This window comes from Neofelis nebulosa, chromosome 8, assembly GCF_028018385.1.
Source record: "Neofelis nebulosa isolate mNeoNeb1 chromosome 8, mNeoNeb1.pri, whole genome shotgun sequence".
Taxonomy (NCBI): Eukaryota; Metazoa; Chordata; class Mammalia; order Carnivora; family Felidae; genus Neofelis; species Neofelis nebulosa.
This window is the reverse complement of record NC_080789.1, coordinates 93107062-93126215: the sequence shown is the minus strand read 5'-3', so window position 1 is coordinate 93126215 and position 19154 is coordinate 93107062. Positions and strand designations below refer to the sequence as shown.

Here is a 19154-nt window from a genome sequence, read left to right as displayed (position 1 = left end):
AGTAAGTGTCTATTTAAGTACTCAGGAAGTATTTCTTAAATGAACCATTATACCTCCTAGGGCCCAGGTATGACAGCAGCAGCAGAGGTGATGTGTCCCAGTGACCCTTCTTTAAATAACTAGTAAAGTTGGTGATGACTTTTGAATATTAAGAAGATGATACTCAGGAACAGCTGTGAATAAGATGTCAGTCCCTGCCTCACTTCCTTTGCCATCCCCAGCTACTTCTGCACACAGAGAGCCCCACCTACAAGCTTAAACCCAAATGAATTCCCAAACCAATCTTAGCATGAGGAAGGAAAGCCTTAAGCAGGTGCTGGAGCCATGACTGAAAGAGAATTAGTAAGGCTTGGTTATACCTGAAAAGTTTGCTTATATAGTAGGGTCTGCCAAATAATACTCCCCAGGCAAGCACTGCCTCTTACTGTAGATAATGAAAGACTCTGGTTCATGGGAAAAGAGCAAGGACATCGCACCATTTGAATGATTCAACCAAAGTTTTGAGTTATTATTGTTAAATGTAGTGAATGGGATGGGGCGCCTGGGTGGGTCAGTCAATTAAGCCTCTGACTTCAGCTCAGTTTCTTGAGTTCGAGCCCCGCGTTGGGTTCTGTGCTGACAGCTCAAAGCCTGGAGCCTGCTTTGGGTTCTGTGTCTCCCTTGCTCTCTGCCCCTCCCCTGCTCATGCTCTGTCTCTCTTTCAAAAATAAACAAACATTTAAAAAAATAATAAATGTGGTGAATAGAGATGATCTTCCACTTGGCTCATTCCCTGGGTCTGGTCAAGAACCTGATGCAAAAGATCTGGCAGGATCTTCTGTAGAAATAGCACTGAAGCTTGATAGTCATTACAGAACAAGGGTTTCTTATTCTTTTTCTGCTTAAAGATTACAGGAGTCCTAACCAGTTATATGGAGTATGGTGTATATTAGAGTTTGGAAAAGAAATAAATCCTTTTTGGCAGAAATTGATGACTTCCATGTGAAAGAAATTATATGGGTTAGGTCATAGCTTAAAATCATCAACTCAGTTTCTCATTAACTAAAAATATTATTACTTGGACCACAAATCTTGAGTCTGGAGTTCCCAGGTTGGTGAATGCGTGGAGGCGCTGGGAGAGTCGCGCACTCAGAGAAGACGTGAAAGCTCCACATCCCTTCTCACATGCCTCGCCCTAGGCATCTCTTCCATCTGGCCGTTCCTGAATTCAATATGCTTTCGCAACAAACCAGCACTCACAGCACAAGGCGCACAGAGAGAATACCACATAGAGACAGAGGCGGAGATTGGAGCGATGCATTTACCGCCGAGGAACACCAAGGGTTGCTGGCAACACCAGAAGCTTAAAAAATACAGGTATGAGAGGCACCTGAGTGGCTCAGTCGGTTAAGCAACCGACTTTGTCTCAGGTCATGATCTCGGGGTTCGTGAGTTCAAGCCCAGCATAGGCTCTGTGTTGTGTGGAGCCTGCTTGGGATTTTCTCTCTCTCCTTCCCTCTGTTCCCCACTTGTGTTCTCTCCCTCAAAATAAATAAATAAACTTAAAAAAAAATTTTTTAAAGGTATGAAACAGATTCTTCCCTAGAAACTTCAGAGAGAGCACTGGCCTGGCCACACCTTGACTTTGGACTTCTCGCATCCAGAATTGTGTGAGAATAAAGTTCTGCTGTTTTAAGCCACCTCGTTTGTGGTACTTTGTTATGGCAGAAACTCATATTGGTTCCTTTTTAAATCGAACACATCATAACAAAATTTTCCTCTGAGCACAGCATTCACTTCATACGGAAAAGAAAACAAAAACAAAAACAAAAATGGTTTGTTCCCTGGCGAATTTATTACAGTGGCCAGGTTGTCGCTTACTGGAGACGGATTTAACGCATTTTTGGTTGTGATGGCTTATTTGATAAGATTAAAGAAAGGTGCACAGGGACTTGTTATTTTCTGTAAACATTATAGAAATAAGCATGAAAAGAAGAGCCTTCAAAGCTTATTACGTAACACTTGGATAGAAGATGAGAATATAATTGGTTTAATTGCTTTCCAGAGGTAAAGATGAGTGAGGATTTTAAATTATATTGCCTTTTCTAACAAAAGCTACATCTCCATACCCTCAGTTGTATTGTATTGGAATTGCAAAGTTTAGTGTAGACCTAGCTGAACAAATAAGTGATAAAACAGATGACAAAACACATAAAACTATCCGAAAGCAGGTTTCAGAAAAACCAACCTCAGGAAGTTGCTGGAATAAACAGTATTCAAAGCAGAACTGAAGCTATATTTTATACAACATAATATAGGTATTTAATAAATGCAAATGTTTTCATTGAAAAAAAACCACAAAAAACCTTTGACTCTTTCTCTCACACTCTCCATCCAACCCGTCAGCATATTTTGCCAGCTTTTCCTTCAAAACATTCTAGAACCTGACCACCTCGGATCACCTCCACTGTAGCACTGTGGTACAAGTTTCCATCACCTCTCTAAGGAATTATTGAAATATCCTCCTAATCTGTGTCCCTGTGTTAACCTCAGGTCATCTCACTCTGTCACTCAAAACTCACCAGTTGGCTTCCTACCTCACTCTAATAGCCAACGTCTTTACGATGTCTCCAAAGACCTAGGTGATCTCCCCCTGTACCTGCCTCCACCTCTCTCACTTCATCTCCTACCAACCTCCATCTTGATAACTACACTCAAATCTTGGTGGCCCTCTTGCTCCCCTCTTCCCCTGAAATGTTCTTCATGCAGGTATCCACACGGCTTACTCTTTTATTTCCTTCAGGACTTTGATAAAATATGACTTTATCAATGACACTCCCTATATCCCATTATTTTTCTCCACAGCTCTCATCACCACGTGCCACACCATGTATATTATTTGATTATTTATCTACATTCTCCGTTCCCACTAAAATGTAAGCTTTATGAAAGTGGAATGGGGGTGCTTGGCTAGCTCAGTCAGTAAAGTATATGACTCTTGATCTCAGGGTCATGAGTACAAGCCCCAAGCTCAGCGTAGATATTACATAAAATAAAATAAAATAAAATAAAATAAAATAAGAGAAAGAATGCTTTGTGTGTTTTGTTCACTGCTCTGTACCCAGTCTTCAAGACACTACCTGGAACATAGTACCACTATATGTAAATATTTTACATACATTGTAATCCTACATTTTTCTGACTCCTTCTCTAGATTCTGTGTAAAGGATGTGTCTTGTTCATCGATCTCAGTGATCCAGTGTTCTTTGGATGAATTAATATGAAATGTTTTTAAAAGAATGCTTAGTTCCACTTATTTCGAAAATCACTTTACATTCGCACCAAATAGCAATTAATGGGCACAGATGGTGTTATTTTTAAGTTTGTTTGTTTGAAAAGATGAGAAAAATAATTGAAGAGCAACCAATATTCATTTTGAATATTGACTTCTAATCTTCTTATTTTAAAATTCAAATTATGCTCTGAAATGCACTAAAGGACTGAAGCAGATATTTTTAATTCTCTAGACGTTGAACCCATATTTCCTAGGTTGATGTAAAACTTAGGCTTCCCATTCTCTTATTTTAATTCTCCCTTTTTTCCATTTCTATATGCAGAGGATAAAGAGAAACATTCATCCTCACAGAGTGGCATAGCACAGGGGAGTGATGAGGGCTGCACTCTAAGAGGATTAAGCACACAAAGAAGATAATTAACTTGCTGAGGCCCCACAGAAAATCGTGGAATAGCAAGAACAGCATTCAGGGTTTCTGTTATCCTAAGAAAGATTCAGTCACATAGCTACAGTTCATGTCACATAGTTCACTGGTAGCCCCAAGTGTTAACACAATTAAGAAAAAATACTGAACCTTATACATCATGCAAAGAAAATAAACTCTTAATAATTTACAAAACTGTTTTGTTCTTAAATATAGGTTGATATCTACCTTAAGACCAAAACACATTCCATTCTTTTTTTCTTGCTACTGTCTTTAAAATCATTCACAACAGCAATAGAGCTCAAATAAGAAAATTTCACTAGGGAAAATAAGAATGCAGAGACATAGATTTACTTCTCTAAATACAAAACCTTAAAATTGGATATATTATAGGATACTTTCCCTGGGTGGGGAAATTAGGAGTGATTTTAATTTTTCTTCTTTGAGTTTTTTTAGAGTCAAAAATTTTATAAAGAATATGTATTTTTTATAAAAAATATGAAAAGTACAACATGTTTATATATTCTTCTGTAATATATAGTAATTCCCCTTGAACATAATGTTCAGGCTTCAAATTTAGACATTAAAAATGCTCTTCTTGTGTTGGAAAGCAGAAGTCCCAGTTGATCTGAAAAACAGCTCCAAGGCTACCAAATTTGACTTATTCCCTGAGTAGTGTTTATTATAAATTGAAAATGTAATGCCAGTGGATATGCCATCACCTAATGAAAGTGAAATATAGAGAATAATTTTTGACAAGTAATTGGACTTGGAAAGAAAGGAATAGAGTAAGAGAAAACAATTGGGGAGGATTTGAGATTTCTTTGATGCCTGTAATATCCTATATGCAAACAGCAGTGAGAAATGGGCAGTAATTAATTTAAAAAATCATGCTTAAAGATCTAGTATCCTCTAAAATCTTAGAAATAAATATTATCAATATCCCTGAGTATATTATTTCAGGAAAGACTTTACTTTTTTATTTTTATTTTTTGGTTATTTATTTATTTATTTATTTATTTCATTATTGTACATGGCCTTTTAAAAAATTTAAATCCAAGTAAGTTAATATATAGTGTAATAATGATTTCAGGAATAGAATTTAATGATTCATCACTTACATGTAACATGCAGTGCCCATCCCAACAAGTGCCCTCCTAAATGCCCATCACCCATTTAGCCCATCCCCCTATGCAACACCCCTCCAGCAACCCTCAGTTTGTTCTCTGTATTTAAGAGTCTCGGGGCGCCTGGGTGGCGCAGTCGGTTAAGCGGCCGACTTCAGCTCAGGTCACGATCTCGCGGTCCGTGAGTTCGAGCCCCGCGTCAGGCTCTGGGCTGATGGCTCGGAGCCTGGAGCCTGTTTCCGATTCTGTGTCTCCCTCTCTCTCTGCCCCTCCCCCGTTCATGCTCTGTCTCTCTCTGTCCCAAAAAAAAAAAAAAAAAAAAAAAAAGAGTCTCTTACGGTTTGTCTCCCTCTGTTTTTATATTATTTTGGCCTCCCTTCCCTTATGTTCATCTGTTTTGTATCTGAAATTCCACATATGAGTGAAATCATATTTGTCTTTCTCTGACTGGCTTATTTCTCTTAGCATAATACACTCTAGTTCCATTCACATTGCTGCAAATGGCAAGATTTCATTCTTTTTGATGGCCAGGTAATATTCCATTATATGTATATGTATATATATACACACACCACATCTTCTTTATCCATTCATCAGTCGATGGACATTTGGGCTCTTTCCATACTTTGGTTATTGTCCATATGTTGCTATAAACATTGGGGTTCATGTGCCCCTTCGAATCAGCATTTTTGTGGCCTTTGGATAAATACCTAGTAGTACAATTGCTGGGTTCTATGGTAGTTCTATTTTTAATTTTCCGAGGAACCTCCACACTATTTTCCAGAGGGGCTGCACCAGTTTGCATTCCCACCAGCAGTGCCAAAGGGTTCCCCTTTCTCTGCATCCTCACCGACATCTGCTGTTACCTGAAATGTTAATTTTAGTCATTCTGACAGGTATGAAGTGGTATCTCATTGTGGTTTTGGTTTGTATTTCCCTGATGATAAGTGATGTTGAGCATCTTTTCATGTATCTGTTAGCCATCTGGATGTCTTCTTTGGAAAAGTGTCTATGTCTTTTGCTCATTTCTTCACTGGATTATATTTGATTTTGGGGTGTTGAATTTCATAAGTTCTTTATAGATTTTGGGTACTAATCCTTTATCTAATATGTCATTTGCAAATATTTTCTCCTATTCTATCAGCTGCCTTTAAGTTTTGCTGATTGTTTCCTTCACTGTGCAGAAGCAAAGTTTTATCTTGATGAGGTTCCAATAGTTCATTTTTGCTTTTGTTTCCCTTGCTTCTGAGATATGTTAAGTAAGAAGCTGCTGCAGCCAAGGTCAAAGAGGTTGCTGACTGTTTTCTCCTCTAGGATTTTGATGACTTCCTGTCTTATGTTTAAGTCTTTCATCCATTTTGAGTTTATTTTTGTGTATAGTGTTAAGAAAGTGGTCCAGGTTTATTCGTCTGCATGTTGCTGTCCAGTTTACCCAACACCATTTGCTGAGGAGACTGTCTTTTTTCCACTGGAGATTCTTTCCTGCTTTGTTAAATATTAGTTGGTCATGAATTCAGCAAGGTCGCAGGATATAAAAATCAATGGACAGAAATCAGTTGCATTTCTATACACCAATAATGAAGGAGCAGAAAGAGAAACTAAGGAATCGATCCTATTTACAATTGCACCAAAACCCATAAAATACCTAAGAGTAAACCTAACCAAAGAGGTGAAAAATCTATACACTGAAAACTATAGAAAGCTTATGAAAGAAATTGAAGAAGAAATTTAAAAATGGAAAAACATTCCATGCTCGTGAATTGGAAGAACAAATATTGTTAAAATGCCGATAGTATCCAAAGCAATCTAAATATTCAGTGCAATCCCTATCAAAATAACACCAGCATTTTTCACAGAGCTGGAACAAACAATTCTAAAATTTTTATGGAACGACAAAAGACCCTGAATAGCCAAAGTAATGTTGAAAAAGAAAACCAAAGCTGGAGGCATCACAATTCCAGATTTCAAGCTGCACTACAAAGTTGTAATTATCAAGACAGTATGGTATTGGCACAAAAACAGACACATAGATCAATGGAACAGAATAGAGGACTCAGAAAAGGAAAGACTTTAAATCATTCTGAAATAGATATGTGTCATTAGGACATTCTTCACAGATATACCCTTTCTCCTACTACTCTCCAATTTTGAGAAGTTTGATCCAATTTTTAGGTCTCTGCCAACATGGAGTTGGTATACAGAGAAGAAAGTGGTTGTCTCCTAGCCTTCAATAACATTAGTTAGACTAAGTAATTCCTATGGGTATCATCTTCAAGTCTAAAGGTCTAAATCAAGAATAAAAGCAAAAGGAAATTCAAGAGTGAAAGGAATTTCTGCCATCTTTTAAGAAGTGGGATGGGGCTATTGTTGAAAATCCTGCTATAAGCATTGGGGTACATGTGCCCCTATGCATCAGCACTCCTGTATCCCTTGGGTAAATTCCTAGCAGTGCTATTGCTGGGAGGCAAACCATAAGAGACTCTTAAATACAGAGAACAAACTGAGGGTTGATGGGGAGTGGGGAAGAGGGGAAAGTGGATGATGGGCACTGAAGAGGCCTCTTGTTAGGATGAGCACTGGGTGTTGTATGTAAGCTAATCTGACAATAAATTATATTTAAAAAAAAAAAAAGAAGCGACATGGGGTTATTAGAATAGAACTGATTGGGATAAAACCAATAAATGTGAAATTTTTATAAGGAAATGGACTTAAATTTTAGATAATTAAAAACCATGATTTTCTTAGCATGTGTTGAAATATCGTCTAAATACATTTTAATTTGTTAGTTTAAAAATAAAAATCTTTAGGTAAACCATGAGCAGTCCCTTTACAAAGCTGCTTCAAGGTTATAAATGGAGCAACACATGTGGAGGGAGTGCCCTCTAGTGGCTAAAGAAAAAATATATTTTTGTGTAGGATAGGGCTAAAAACTTAAAGCAAATGTTTGTATTCCCCATTATCCTGTTTTATTAATCAAATACTTCTACTTTTATTAAGGAATTAAAGAGGTTCAGATAAATATATATATCTTGTGCTTTAAAATACATAAATTTCTTTGCTGATAAATGTTATTATTTTTTTTAACAGTATAGTATATGCCATTGTAGAAAATTTCTAAGCCACAGAAAATTATAGAGAAGAAAGCAAACTCTGTAACCCCACAACCTAAAGACAACCATAGTTAATATTTTAACTAATTTTGTTCAACTTTTTTTCTATGCATTCACAATTTTTCATATAACTGACATCACAGAAAGTAATCCATTTTGAGGGATACTTTTCATTATGTGTTTTTAACCATGTTATTAAAACTTGCTGTGGTTTGAGTGAGGTTCCTCTTCCGGAGGGAATAAAACATGCACATGTATAGATAAGTGACAGAATATCTTATGTTCAAAATTGCAAGTGGCTCAGTACTGTTGGAAAATAAAGTGAGAAGTTTACAGCTCAGTGAGAATGTTAGGGAGAAGAATTAATAGGGGTTGGAGAGGTATGTAGAAACCAGATCAAGCACCATGGGCATGCCAGTTGGATACATTGTCGGTTGGTATGAATAACCACTGAGGAACTTTGAGTCATGGACTGACTTTATTGGACTTGCATGCCACACAATAATAAAATAATTTGATACTAATATGGAGGACAGACTGAAATAATGTTTCTCGAAGTTGGCTGCACTTTAGAACTACCTGGGAAGCTTTAAAAAATGCCGATCCCCAGACTCCAATCCAAGCCAATTAAATCAGGATCCTTGGGAATGAGATTTTTTATAAAGTTTCCCAGATGGTATCATTACATAGCATGGAATGAGGAGAGATGAAACTAGATATAGAAGTACCACTTCGAAGGGTGTTGCATTAGATCGTGCAAAAAATGATGTTTGCCTAAACTAGGTGAGTGATAGTGTATGTGACGAAGTTATTTAATTGACACAAGTTGATAACTGCACACAAGGAATCAAAGATTATTGTCTCATGGTGTCTTGGTAAATGTGGTATCAGAAGGAAATACAGCCACTTGGGCATGTATGTGGGAAGTGGGGAGCATGTTAAGAAGCTAGCATTTTCCTTTAGATTCATCACCAATGACACAAACACACTTAGATATATTTTCTGTTTGCCCTTTTATAAATCCTTCGGCCAGATAATTTCTCTTATCTCCACCCACCCTTTAACTATCTGCTTTGTAGTGGGGGCGGGATGGAGGACCTAGACTCTGCAGATCACACGTTAGGCTCTTTTAGCAAGTGCAACACAAGAGGAAGAAGAGATTTGCTCTTTACTGTCTGATTCTTGGTGGCTTCCCATCTGCCAGTGGTTCTACTAAAAATCACTCTGGCCACACGTGATTGCCCCTACAGTCACGCTTTTCTGTAGCAGCTGCTGAATCTGGTTCGCAATTTTTTCAACACTTGCAAAACCAGCCTCATCACCATCCCCCAAAGACACTAGCACCAACTAGCTGGTGTCAGCTCCTCAGGGGTCTAGGTTTCAACACCCCAAGGCCCCTTCTCTAAGTTTCTAGGTTTTTCTCCTTGTTCCTTTGGGCCTAAACCTGCTTCTACTAGACTGGCCTTACAGAAGAGGCTTAAAAGAGTTCTTCAAGTTGAAATGAAAAGATGCTAATTAGTAACATAAAAATAGACAACACACTGGTAGAGGTGTTAGTATCTTAGTAATATGATGGAATGCTTCCCACTTAACTCTAGAATAAAGGTTAAAGTATAAGAATATTAAAAAATAACTATAGCTGCAATACTTTGTTGATGGATACATATTATAAAGAAAAGGTAAGTTGTACATTAAAAAAATAAAATGTAGGGGGGTAGTAAAATGGAAGAGTTTTTGTATGCAATCAAAGTAAATTGTTGTTTTATGTAAACCTCATGGTAATGACCAAGGAAAAAGCTATAGTAGATTCAAGAATCAAACAATATCACATGAAAAATCATCAGTTTACAAAAGAAGGCAGCAAGAAAAGAAGAAAAGAACAAAGGACTTATGAAACAGGTCCAAAACTAATAAGATGGTATTGGTAAGCCTGCACAAAGACTCAAAGTGAAGGGATAAAAGATACATTCCATTCAAGGGAAAACCAAAAGAGGGAGGGGTAGATAAACTTACATCACACAAAATAGACTTTAAGCCAAAAACAATAATGAAAGACGAGGAAAGTCATTATATAATGATAAAGGGATAAATTCATCAAGAGGATATAAAATTATAAATATCTACGCACTCAAATCAGAGCATCTAAATACCACAAATCTGTGGATATAAATGGAAAACAATGCAATAATAGTAGAGGACTTCAATACTCCACTTTCAACAAATGATAGGTCATCAAGTCAGAAAATCAACAAGGCATCATTGGACTTGAAACATATTTTAAGCCAAATGGACCTAACAGACATATACAGAACATTCCATCCAACAGCAACAAAAAAGTCTTCTCAATGTGCACATGGAACACTCTCCAGTAAAGATCATACGATAAGTCACAAAACAAGACATAGAAAATTTAAGAAGATTAAAATCATACCAAGTATCTTTTCCAACCACAATTGTATGAAACTGGAAATAAATAATAGAAGAAAAGCTGGAAAATTCACAAATTAATGGAAATTAAACAACATATACTCTTGAGTAACCAAAAGTTCAAAGAAGAAATCAAAAGCGAAATTTAAAAAAGTCTTGAAAAAAATGAAAATGGAAACAAAACACACTAAACTTTATGGGATGCAGCAAAAGCAGTTCTAAGAGGGAAGTTTACCGTGGCATTAAGAAAAAAGAAAGAGATCAAATAAAAAAACCTAACTTTGTACCTCAAGGAACTACAAAACAAAAAGACAAATTAAGTACAAAGTTAGCAGAAGAAAGGAAATAACAAAGATCACAGCAAAAGTAAATGAAATAAACACCAAAAATAGAACTGAAAAGACCAATGAAACTAAGAACTGTTTTGTTTTGTTTTTTTAAAGACAAACAAAATTAACAAACCTTAAGTAGACTAAAAAAAAAGAGAGAAGAATCATAATAAATAAAATCAGAAATAAACGAGGAGACATTGTAACATACCACACAAATAAAAAGGATCATAAGAGACCATAAATGTTTATATGCCAACAAACTGGATAACCCAGAAGAAATAGATAAATTCTTAAAACATACCTACCAAGACCAAATCATGAAGAAATAGAAAATTTCAACAAACCACTTATGAATAAGGAGATTGCATCTGTAATCAAAATCCTCCCAACAAAAAGCCTAGTATCAGATGGCTTTACTGGTGAGTTATAACAAATATTTAAGTAAGAATGAACACTAATCCCGCCAAAAGTCATCCAAAAATTGAAGAGGAAAAAAAACTCCCAAAGGTGTTTTATGAGGCCACTATTACCTTGATATGAAAGCCAGATAAGGACACTACAAGAAAAGAAAACTACAACAAATCAAAACCACACTGAGATAACCTCACACCAGTCAGAGTGGCTAAAACGAGCAAATCAGGACTCTAGATGCTGGTGAGGATGTGGAGAAACGGGAACCCCCTTGCAGTGTTGGTGGGAATGCAAACTGGTGCAGCCACTCTGGAAAACAGTGTGGAGGTTCCTCAAAAAATTAAGAATAGGTCTACCCTATGACCCAGCAATAGCACTGCTAGGAATTTACCCAAGGGATATAGGAGTACTGATGCATAGGGGCACTTGTACCCCAATGTTTATAGCAGCACTTTCAATAATAGCCAAATTATGGAAAGAGCCTAAATGTCCATCAACTGACAAGTGGATAAAGAAGATATGGTTTATATAAACAATGGAATACTAGTTGGCAATGAGAAAGAATGAAATCTGGCCTTTTGCAGCAACATGGATGGCACTGGAAGGTATTATGCTAAGTGAAATAAGTCAGTCAGAGAAAGATACCATATGTTTTCACTCGTAGGTGGATCTTGAGAAACTTAACAGAAGACCATGGGGGAAGATAAGGGGGAAAAAAGTTACAGAGAAGGAGGGAGGCAAGCCATAAGAGACACTTGGATACTGAGAACAAACTGAGGACTGATGGGGGGTGGGGGAGAGGGGAAAGAGTCATGGGCATTGAGGAGGGCACTTGTTGGAATGAGCACTGGATGTTGTATGGAAACCAATTTGTGAATAAACTATATTTAAAGAAAAGAAAACTACAGACAAATAACCTTAATGAATACGCATGCAAAAATTCTTAACAAAATATTTGCAAATCAAGTTCACATTAAAAGCATCATGCATCATGATCAAGTGGGATTTATCCCTGGGATGCAAGGGTATTTCAACATAGGCAAATCAGTAACTGTGATACAGCACATTAATAGAATAAGGATAAAACCATATGATCATCTCAATAAAAGCAGGAAAAGCATTTAACAAAATACAACATCCTTTCATGATAAAAATGCTCAACTTGGGCATAAAAGGAATGTACTTCAGCATAATAAAGGCCTTATATAAGCCCACAGCTAACATCATACCCAATGATGGGAGGTTGAAAGCTTTTCCTCTAAGATCGGAATAAAACAAGAGTGCACTCTTACCACTCCTATTCAACAGAGTACTAATAATCCTAGCCAGAGCAATCAGACAAGAAGAAATGAAAGGCATTCAAAACAAAAGGGAAGGAATAAAATTGTCTTTGTTGGGGATGATATGATTTCATACATAGAAAATCTCAAAGTCTCTGCCAAAATACTGGTAAGATTAATCAATAAAGTCAGTAAAGTTGTAAGATACAAAAACAATATACAGAAATCAGTTACATTTCTATACATTAACAATGAAACATCTGAAAAAGAAATAAAGAAAATAATCCCATTTACAATTATATCAAAAACAATAAAATACTTAGGAATAAAGTATTTATTTAACCAAGAAGGTAAAAGACCTATATACTAAAGACTTTTTAAAAAAATTAAACATTTTTTTTTTAATTTTAGAGACAGAGAGAGAATGAGTGCAAGCAGAGGAGAGGGGCAGAGGGTGAGAGAGAGAGAATCTTAAACAGACTCCATACTCAGCACAGAGCAGAGCCTGATGCAGGTCTTGATCCCACAACCCCAGGATCATGATCTGAGCCTGATGCTCAAGAGTCAGATGCTCAACTGACTGAGTCACCTAGGTGCCCCCATACTAAAGATTAAAGATTAAAGAAGTTAGAGAAGACACAAGCCAGTGAAAAGATATTTCATCACAGATTGGAAAAATTAATATTGTTAAAATGTCCATACTACCCAAAGCTATCTATAGATTCAATGCAATCTCTGTCAAAGTTCCAATGGCATTTTTTACAGAAATAGAAAAAAAAATCCTAAAATTTGTATGTATTCACAAAAGACCCCAAATAGAGGTAACAATCCTGAGAAATAAGAATAAAGCTGGAGGCATTGTACTTCCTGATTTCAAACTATACTACAAAGGTATAGATATCAAAACAGTGTGGCACTAGCATAAAGACAAGCATACAGACCAATGGAACAAAATCAAGAGCCCAGAAATAAACCTTTGTATATACAGTCAATTAATATTTGACACGGGAGCTGAGAATAGACAATGGGGAAAGGACAGCCTATTCAATAAATGATGTTAGGAAAACAAAATAATCACATGCAGAATAATGAAATTAACTGAAGATGGTTTAAAGACTTAAACATAAGAACTAAATTGGTAAAACATCTAGAAAAAAAAAACAGGACAAACCTCCTTGACTTTGGTCTTGGCAATGATTCTTTGGATATGACACCTAAAGCATAAGAAACAAGAGCAAAAATTAATATGTGACACTACACCAAAATAAAAAGCTTCTGCACAGCAAAACAAACAACAAATGAAAAAGCATCCTATGGAATGGGAGAAAACATTTGCAAACCACATATCAGGTAAGGAGTAAATACTCCAAATATATAAAGAACTCATACAATTCAATAGCAAAAAATCAATCCAATTTAAAAATGGGCAGAGGGACTGAATAAACATTTTTCCAAAGAAGGCAGACAATGGCCACGGAAAGGTGCACAACATCACTAATCATCAAGAAAATGCAAATCAAAACCACAATGAGGTATCATTTCAAATCTGTTAGACTGGCTATCATCAGAAAGAGAAGAGCTAGCAAGTGCTGGAGCAGCTGTGGAGAAAATGGAACATTCATATCTTGGTGGAAATGTAAGTTGGTGTAACGACTATGGAAAACAATATGGAGTTTTCTCAAAAAAACAAAACCAGAAACAAAATAGAGCTACTGTCTGATCCAGCAAGCCTACTTCTGAGTATACATCCAAGGAAAAGGAAATCAGTATTTTAAAGAGATATGTGTACTCTCATATTCTTTGCAGCGTTATTTACAATGGCCAAAATATGGAAACAATCGAAGTGTCCATCCATGGATCAATGGATAAACAAAATGTGATATACACATGTAATGTGGTATACATATATGTATAATGGAATACTGCTCAGACATAGAAAGGTGAAATCTTGCAATTTGCAACAACGTTGGAGCTTGAGAGCATTATGCTAAGTAAATCAGTCAGGCAGAGAGAGATAAATACTAAATGCTCTCACTTATACGTGGAATCTAAATTTTGGAAAAACCAAACAAGGTGAGAGATACTGAGAACAGATTAGTGGTGTCCAGAGATGGGAGGGGGGAGTGTGAAAAGGGGGAGGGAGTAAAATGGTACAAAATTCCAGTTATAAAATAAACAAGTCATGGGGATGTGATGTATAGCATAGCAACTATAAAGTTAATAGTACTGTATCGCGTATTTGAAAGTTGCTAAGAGAGCAAATCTTAAAAGATCTCATCATAAGAAAAAAACTGTAACAATGTATGGTGATGAATGTTAACCACACTTATTGTAGTGATCATTTCACAATATACACAAATATTGAATCATTATCTTGTACACCTGAAACTGTTATATGTCACTTATACCTCAATTTAAAAAAATTAACAGCTTAAGGAGCGTCTGGGTAGCTCAGTTGGTTAAGTATCCGACTTCAGCTCAGATCATGGTCTGACAGTCTCATGGTTGGTGAGTTTGAGCCCTGCCCTGGGCTCCATGCTGGCAGTGCAAAGCCTGCTTGGGATTCTCTTCTTCTCTCTCTCCACTTCTCCCCTGCTCATACATTCTCTCTCTCTCAAAATAAATAAATAAACTTAAAAAGAAATTTTTGAAAAATCAGCAGCTTGGAATATCACAAATTTGTTATCTCAGTTTCTCTATTTAGGAGTCCAGCATATTTTAACTGGGACTTCTCACTATTTTTAAGGCCGAAATCAAGATGTGGGCCAGCTGTATCCTCATCTGGAAGCTGAACTAGGGAACTAATCTGCTTCCAATCTCCTTCAGGAACTTTATCGAAATTATTCTTTCCCCCCTCTAAACCATAGTGTAGCTCTGTCATTGGATTTTTCTCTATGAGGACTAGTATCTTGTTCCTTTTTGCTATTTTTATACCATGCCATTGCCACAGTGTTTATTACACTTGAAAATGATATTCATGGTACCCAGTTAGAGAAGTCTTCTCCCTTGTTTTTTTTTCTTTTAAAGTATGATGGCCAGTCATGGTCTTTTGCTGTTCTATATTTAACATTAGTATGTAAAGCTCCATTTTATTTTTTAAATGTTTATTTTGAGAGAATGAAAGAGAAAGCACGACAGGGGGAGGAGCAGAGAGAGAGGCAGAGAGAGAATCCCAAGCAGGCTCTGCACTATCAATGTAGACCCCGATGTGGGGCTTGATCTCGTGAACAGTGAGATCCTGATCCGAAATCAAAAGTCCGATGTTTAACAGCCTGAGCTACCCAGGTGCTCCTGAAGTTTCATTTTAAACATTTGGGGCTTTAACTTGGAATAGTATTGAATCTGTAGATCAATTTGGAAATGTATTAGTTTGCTAGGGTTGCCATGACAAAAGATCACAGATTGGGTGGCTTTAACAACAGAAATTTATTTTTTTTCACAGTTCTGGAGGCTAGAAGTCTAAGATCAAGGTGGTACAGGTTTGGTTTCTTCTGGGCCTCTTTCCTTGGCTTGCAGGTGGCTGCCTGCTCACTCTTTCACGTGGTCATCCGTTTGTTTGTCTTCTCTTCTGTTAAAGTCACCAATTATGTTGGACTAGAGTTCACCCATATGATCTCATTTTACCTTCATTACCCCTTCAAAGGCTCTTTCTCCAATTCTCCAAATATAGTCACATTCTGGTGGTTAGCCTTGAATGTATGAATTGGTGGGGGGGAGGGGGAGCACAATTGAGCTTGTAACAGGGGACCACTGACATTTTTCCAATACTGAATCTTCCAATCTATAAACACAATATATCCATCAATTTACTTTTATATTCTTTAATGCCTTTCAATGAAATTTATCATTCTCCATAGAGGTCTTAAATATTAAATTGAGGGGTGCTGATGGCATGGAGCCTGCTTGGGATTCTGTCTTTCTCTGCCTCTCTGCTTCTCCCCTGCTTGCTCTCTATCCCCTTCTCTCAACAATAAACATTTGAAAAAAATTATGTTGAATATTCTCAATTTACTTAATCAGATCCTTACTCCTTCCTTCTGCACTATGGTTCATGTCTTCAGAGGGATGACATTTATGGCTTCTATCAAGTGACATTTAGGCACTCCTTGCCTCCTGACCTCTGGATAGGTTTAGCCAGTGGGAAGCATGGGCAGGAGATCTGAGTATTCATTCCCTTACTTCTTTTCCACTACTGGGGCTCGTGATGGGTGGCTACAGCTGTGTTCCTCTCCTGAGTTTTGCAGCTGTCTCCCAGTAGCTTTCTCCTATCGACATAGCTCTGGGAATTCAGGTTAAGATAACTGCTCCTTTTCAGTCACCCATTCACATCTATGGTTAGTACCCCTTTTTCCCCTGAGCCTCTTCAGCATTCCTTATCGGTTACTTTTGATCCTGACTACATCTTAGTAAATGCTCCATTCATTAAACTCTACATTTTCTATATGTCAGTGTGTCAGCTTCTTCTCCATTTCTACATTTCAGTGTGCCAGGAATTTCCTGCTGGGAAACATACTTGGTCAGATTTATTCCCAAGTACTTTTTATGTCTCGAAGCTATTTTATATGGCACATTTAAAAATTACATTTTCTGTTTGTTGCTAGCTATAGAAATGCAATTAGTTTTCTGATACTTTTTTTTTTAATCTAGCAACCTTGCTAAACATTCATTACTTCCAATAATTTGTTAGATCTTTAAAACATATTTCTTTATATATTAATCTCCATGAATAATCTTTAAATAATTGCAGATTTGTAACTTTGTTTGCAACACATGCCTATTTGGGTTATCTAAACATCTAATAGAATGCTGCGTTGGAGTGACATTATATTAATTGCATTAATCTGTCTTCTAATATTAAACTGCTTTTGAAGTCTACACCATTGATCCAGATACATATTACTTTCAAAAATTAGAATCCAAATGAGCAGGAAGTACACTTTTTAAAAACACATTTTTCCCTGTTTCCTTTTCTTAAAATTGAAGTATGGTTGATATACAATGTTACATTAGCTTCAGGTGTACAACGTAGTGATATGACAATTCTATACATTACGCAATGCTCACCACCATAAGGGTAGTACCATCTGTCATTATATAAAGTTGTATACATTCTTTAGAGACAGGTAGTTATCAGTTATATACTTATCTACACTCGATGAGCAACTAGTGGATATATACTAATATTTTACTGACTAGTTGCTTTGAGTTGTGTCTTTCATTTACCGCCATCAGTAATAGTTATTTAATCAGTAAGCAATCATTTGTTGAGCATCCACTAAATGCCATTCACTCTTCCAGTACTAGAGTACAAAAATGACAAAGCCATAACCATTGCCATTAAAAGAAGCTCATAATTTAAGTGTGTGGAGTCTGTGTGTGTTGGACCACAGAGGGAGTAAGACCAAAGATAATGGAAAACATATAGAGTAAGTCTGTACTGTAAATGAGTGAACAAAATGCTAAGAAAATAGAACGGGAGAGGCGCCTGGGTGGCGCAGTCGGTTAAGCGTCCGTCTTCAGCCAGGTCACGATCTCGCGGTCCGTGAGTTCGAGCCCCGCGCGTCAGGCTCTGGGCTGATGGCTCGGAGCCTGGAGCCTGTTTCCGATTCTGTGTCTCCCTCTCTCTCTGCCCCTCCCCCGTTCATGCTCTGTCTCTCTCTGTCCCAAAAATAAATTAAAAAAAAAAAAAAGTTGAAAAAAAAAAAAAAGAAAATAGAACGGGAAAGTACTTCAAGTCTCCATTCAAGAGTTGAATCTTGAATAAGCGATACACGCTTATTACCAAAAAAAAAAAAAAAAAAGGAGAAGGTAACATTCAGTCATTTGTGCTGATTTATTGGTATGTGCTAAAATATTATGGTCTTGGGGATAAAGTACTGAAAGAGACACAAAAATCTGTCTTCCCTTTACAGTCTATATTAAAAGGAAAGAAACTTGCTCCAGGAAGGACGTTTCTTGCTTACAAAAGTTTTGTATCAACAGTTCTGATTGTTTTACAGAGCAGCAATACCCCTGCCCGAAGTGGGCTGCCTGTAGGAAAATAATACCCGAGGTTCTATTTATAGTTTTTAGATTCTTCTGGTATTTACGTTTTTGCCTAATTGTAATGTACATGTATGTAATACGCACATCATCTCCATAATGGGAGTGCAGATTCAAATTTTACTGAGGTGAGTATTTCATCAAAGTTTGGGGACCATTGCACTAGTGTCCCTCAACGTCCTCAAAAGAGAAAGTAATATAAATTTAATTGTATTTAAAACCACATAACACTCATATCTAAATCGCTAACACTACTGGAATTTTTATGAGTGCCTGGAGAAACCACGTTTCTTAAGGGCCTTACTTGTAGACAATCCCAGAGGAGCTGCCTATGTAGTTGTTTAGTAAGAATTGAAAAAAAAAAAAAAATTCCTAGACGAAGTTTGCTGGTTTGGGGCGCTGCTGGGAACAACTCTGTTTTTCTGTTCAGATAACAAGCACGGTCCAGCCAGTTGGATTGCTTGGCGCATAATCCACAAGGGCCGCCAGGTCCCGGCTCCGAGAAAGGCAGTCACAGCTTTCGCACTCAGCAAACTCCGCCCAGGGACAAGACCGGTTTCGGCTGGTCAAAGCTGGGAACTGGAGACTCCAAGGCAAAGTCTAGAGCTTCTCTAGGCGCCGTACGTGGCCGGTGCGGGACCAGGGTCATGTGCCCAACGTGTGCTGATCTAGCGCCTGCGCACTGCTGTCCTATTAGCTCTTCCACCGGGCAAACTTGCCCTCTTGC

At 37.2% G+C, this 19154-nt stretch overlaps 1 long non-coding RNA gene across 1 annotated transcript in view; it reads right to left on the bottom strand.

Moving 5' to 3' along the window:
* LOC131519935 (uncharacterized) overlaps positions 1–19124 on the bottom strand; it is a 52463-nt gene extending 33339 nt beyond the window's left edge. Inside the window, exons 1-2 of the long non-coding RNA XR_009265884.1 lie at positions 18732–19124; positions 13557–13599 (exon numbers count right to left, since the gene is read on the bottom strand). This is a non-coding gene — a long non-coding RNA (uncharacterized LOC131519935). The remainder of the gene's footprint in view (positions 1–13556; positions 13600–18731) is intronic.
* Positions 19125–19154: the final 30 nt, after the last annotated feature.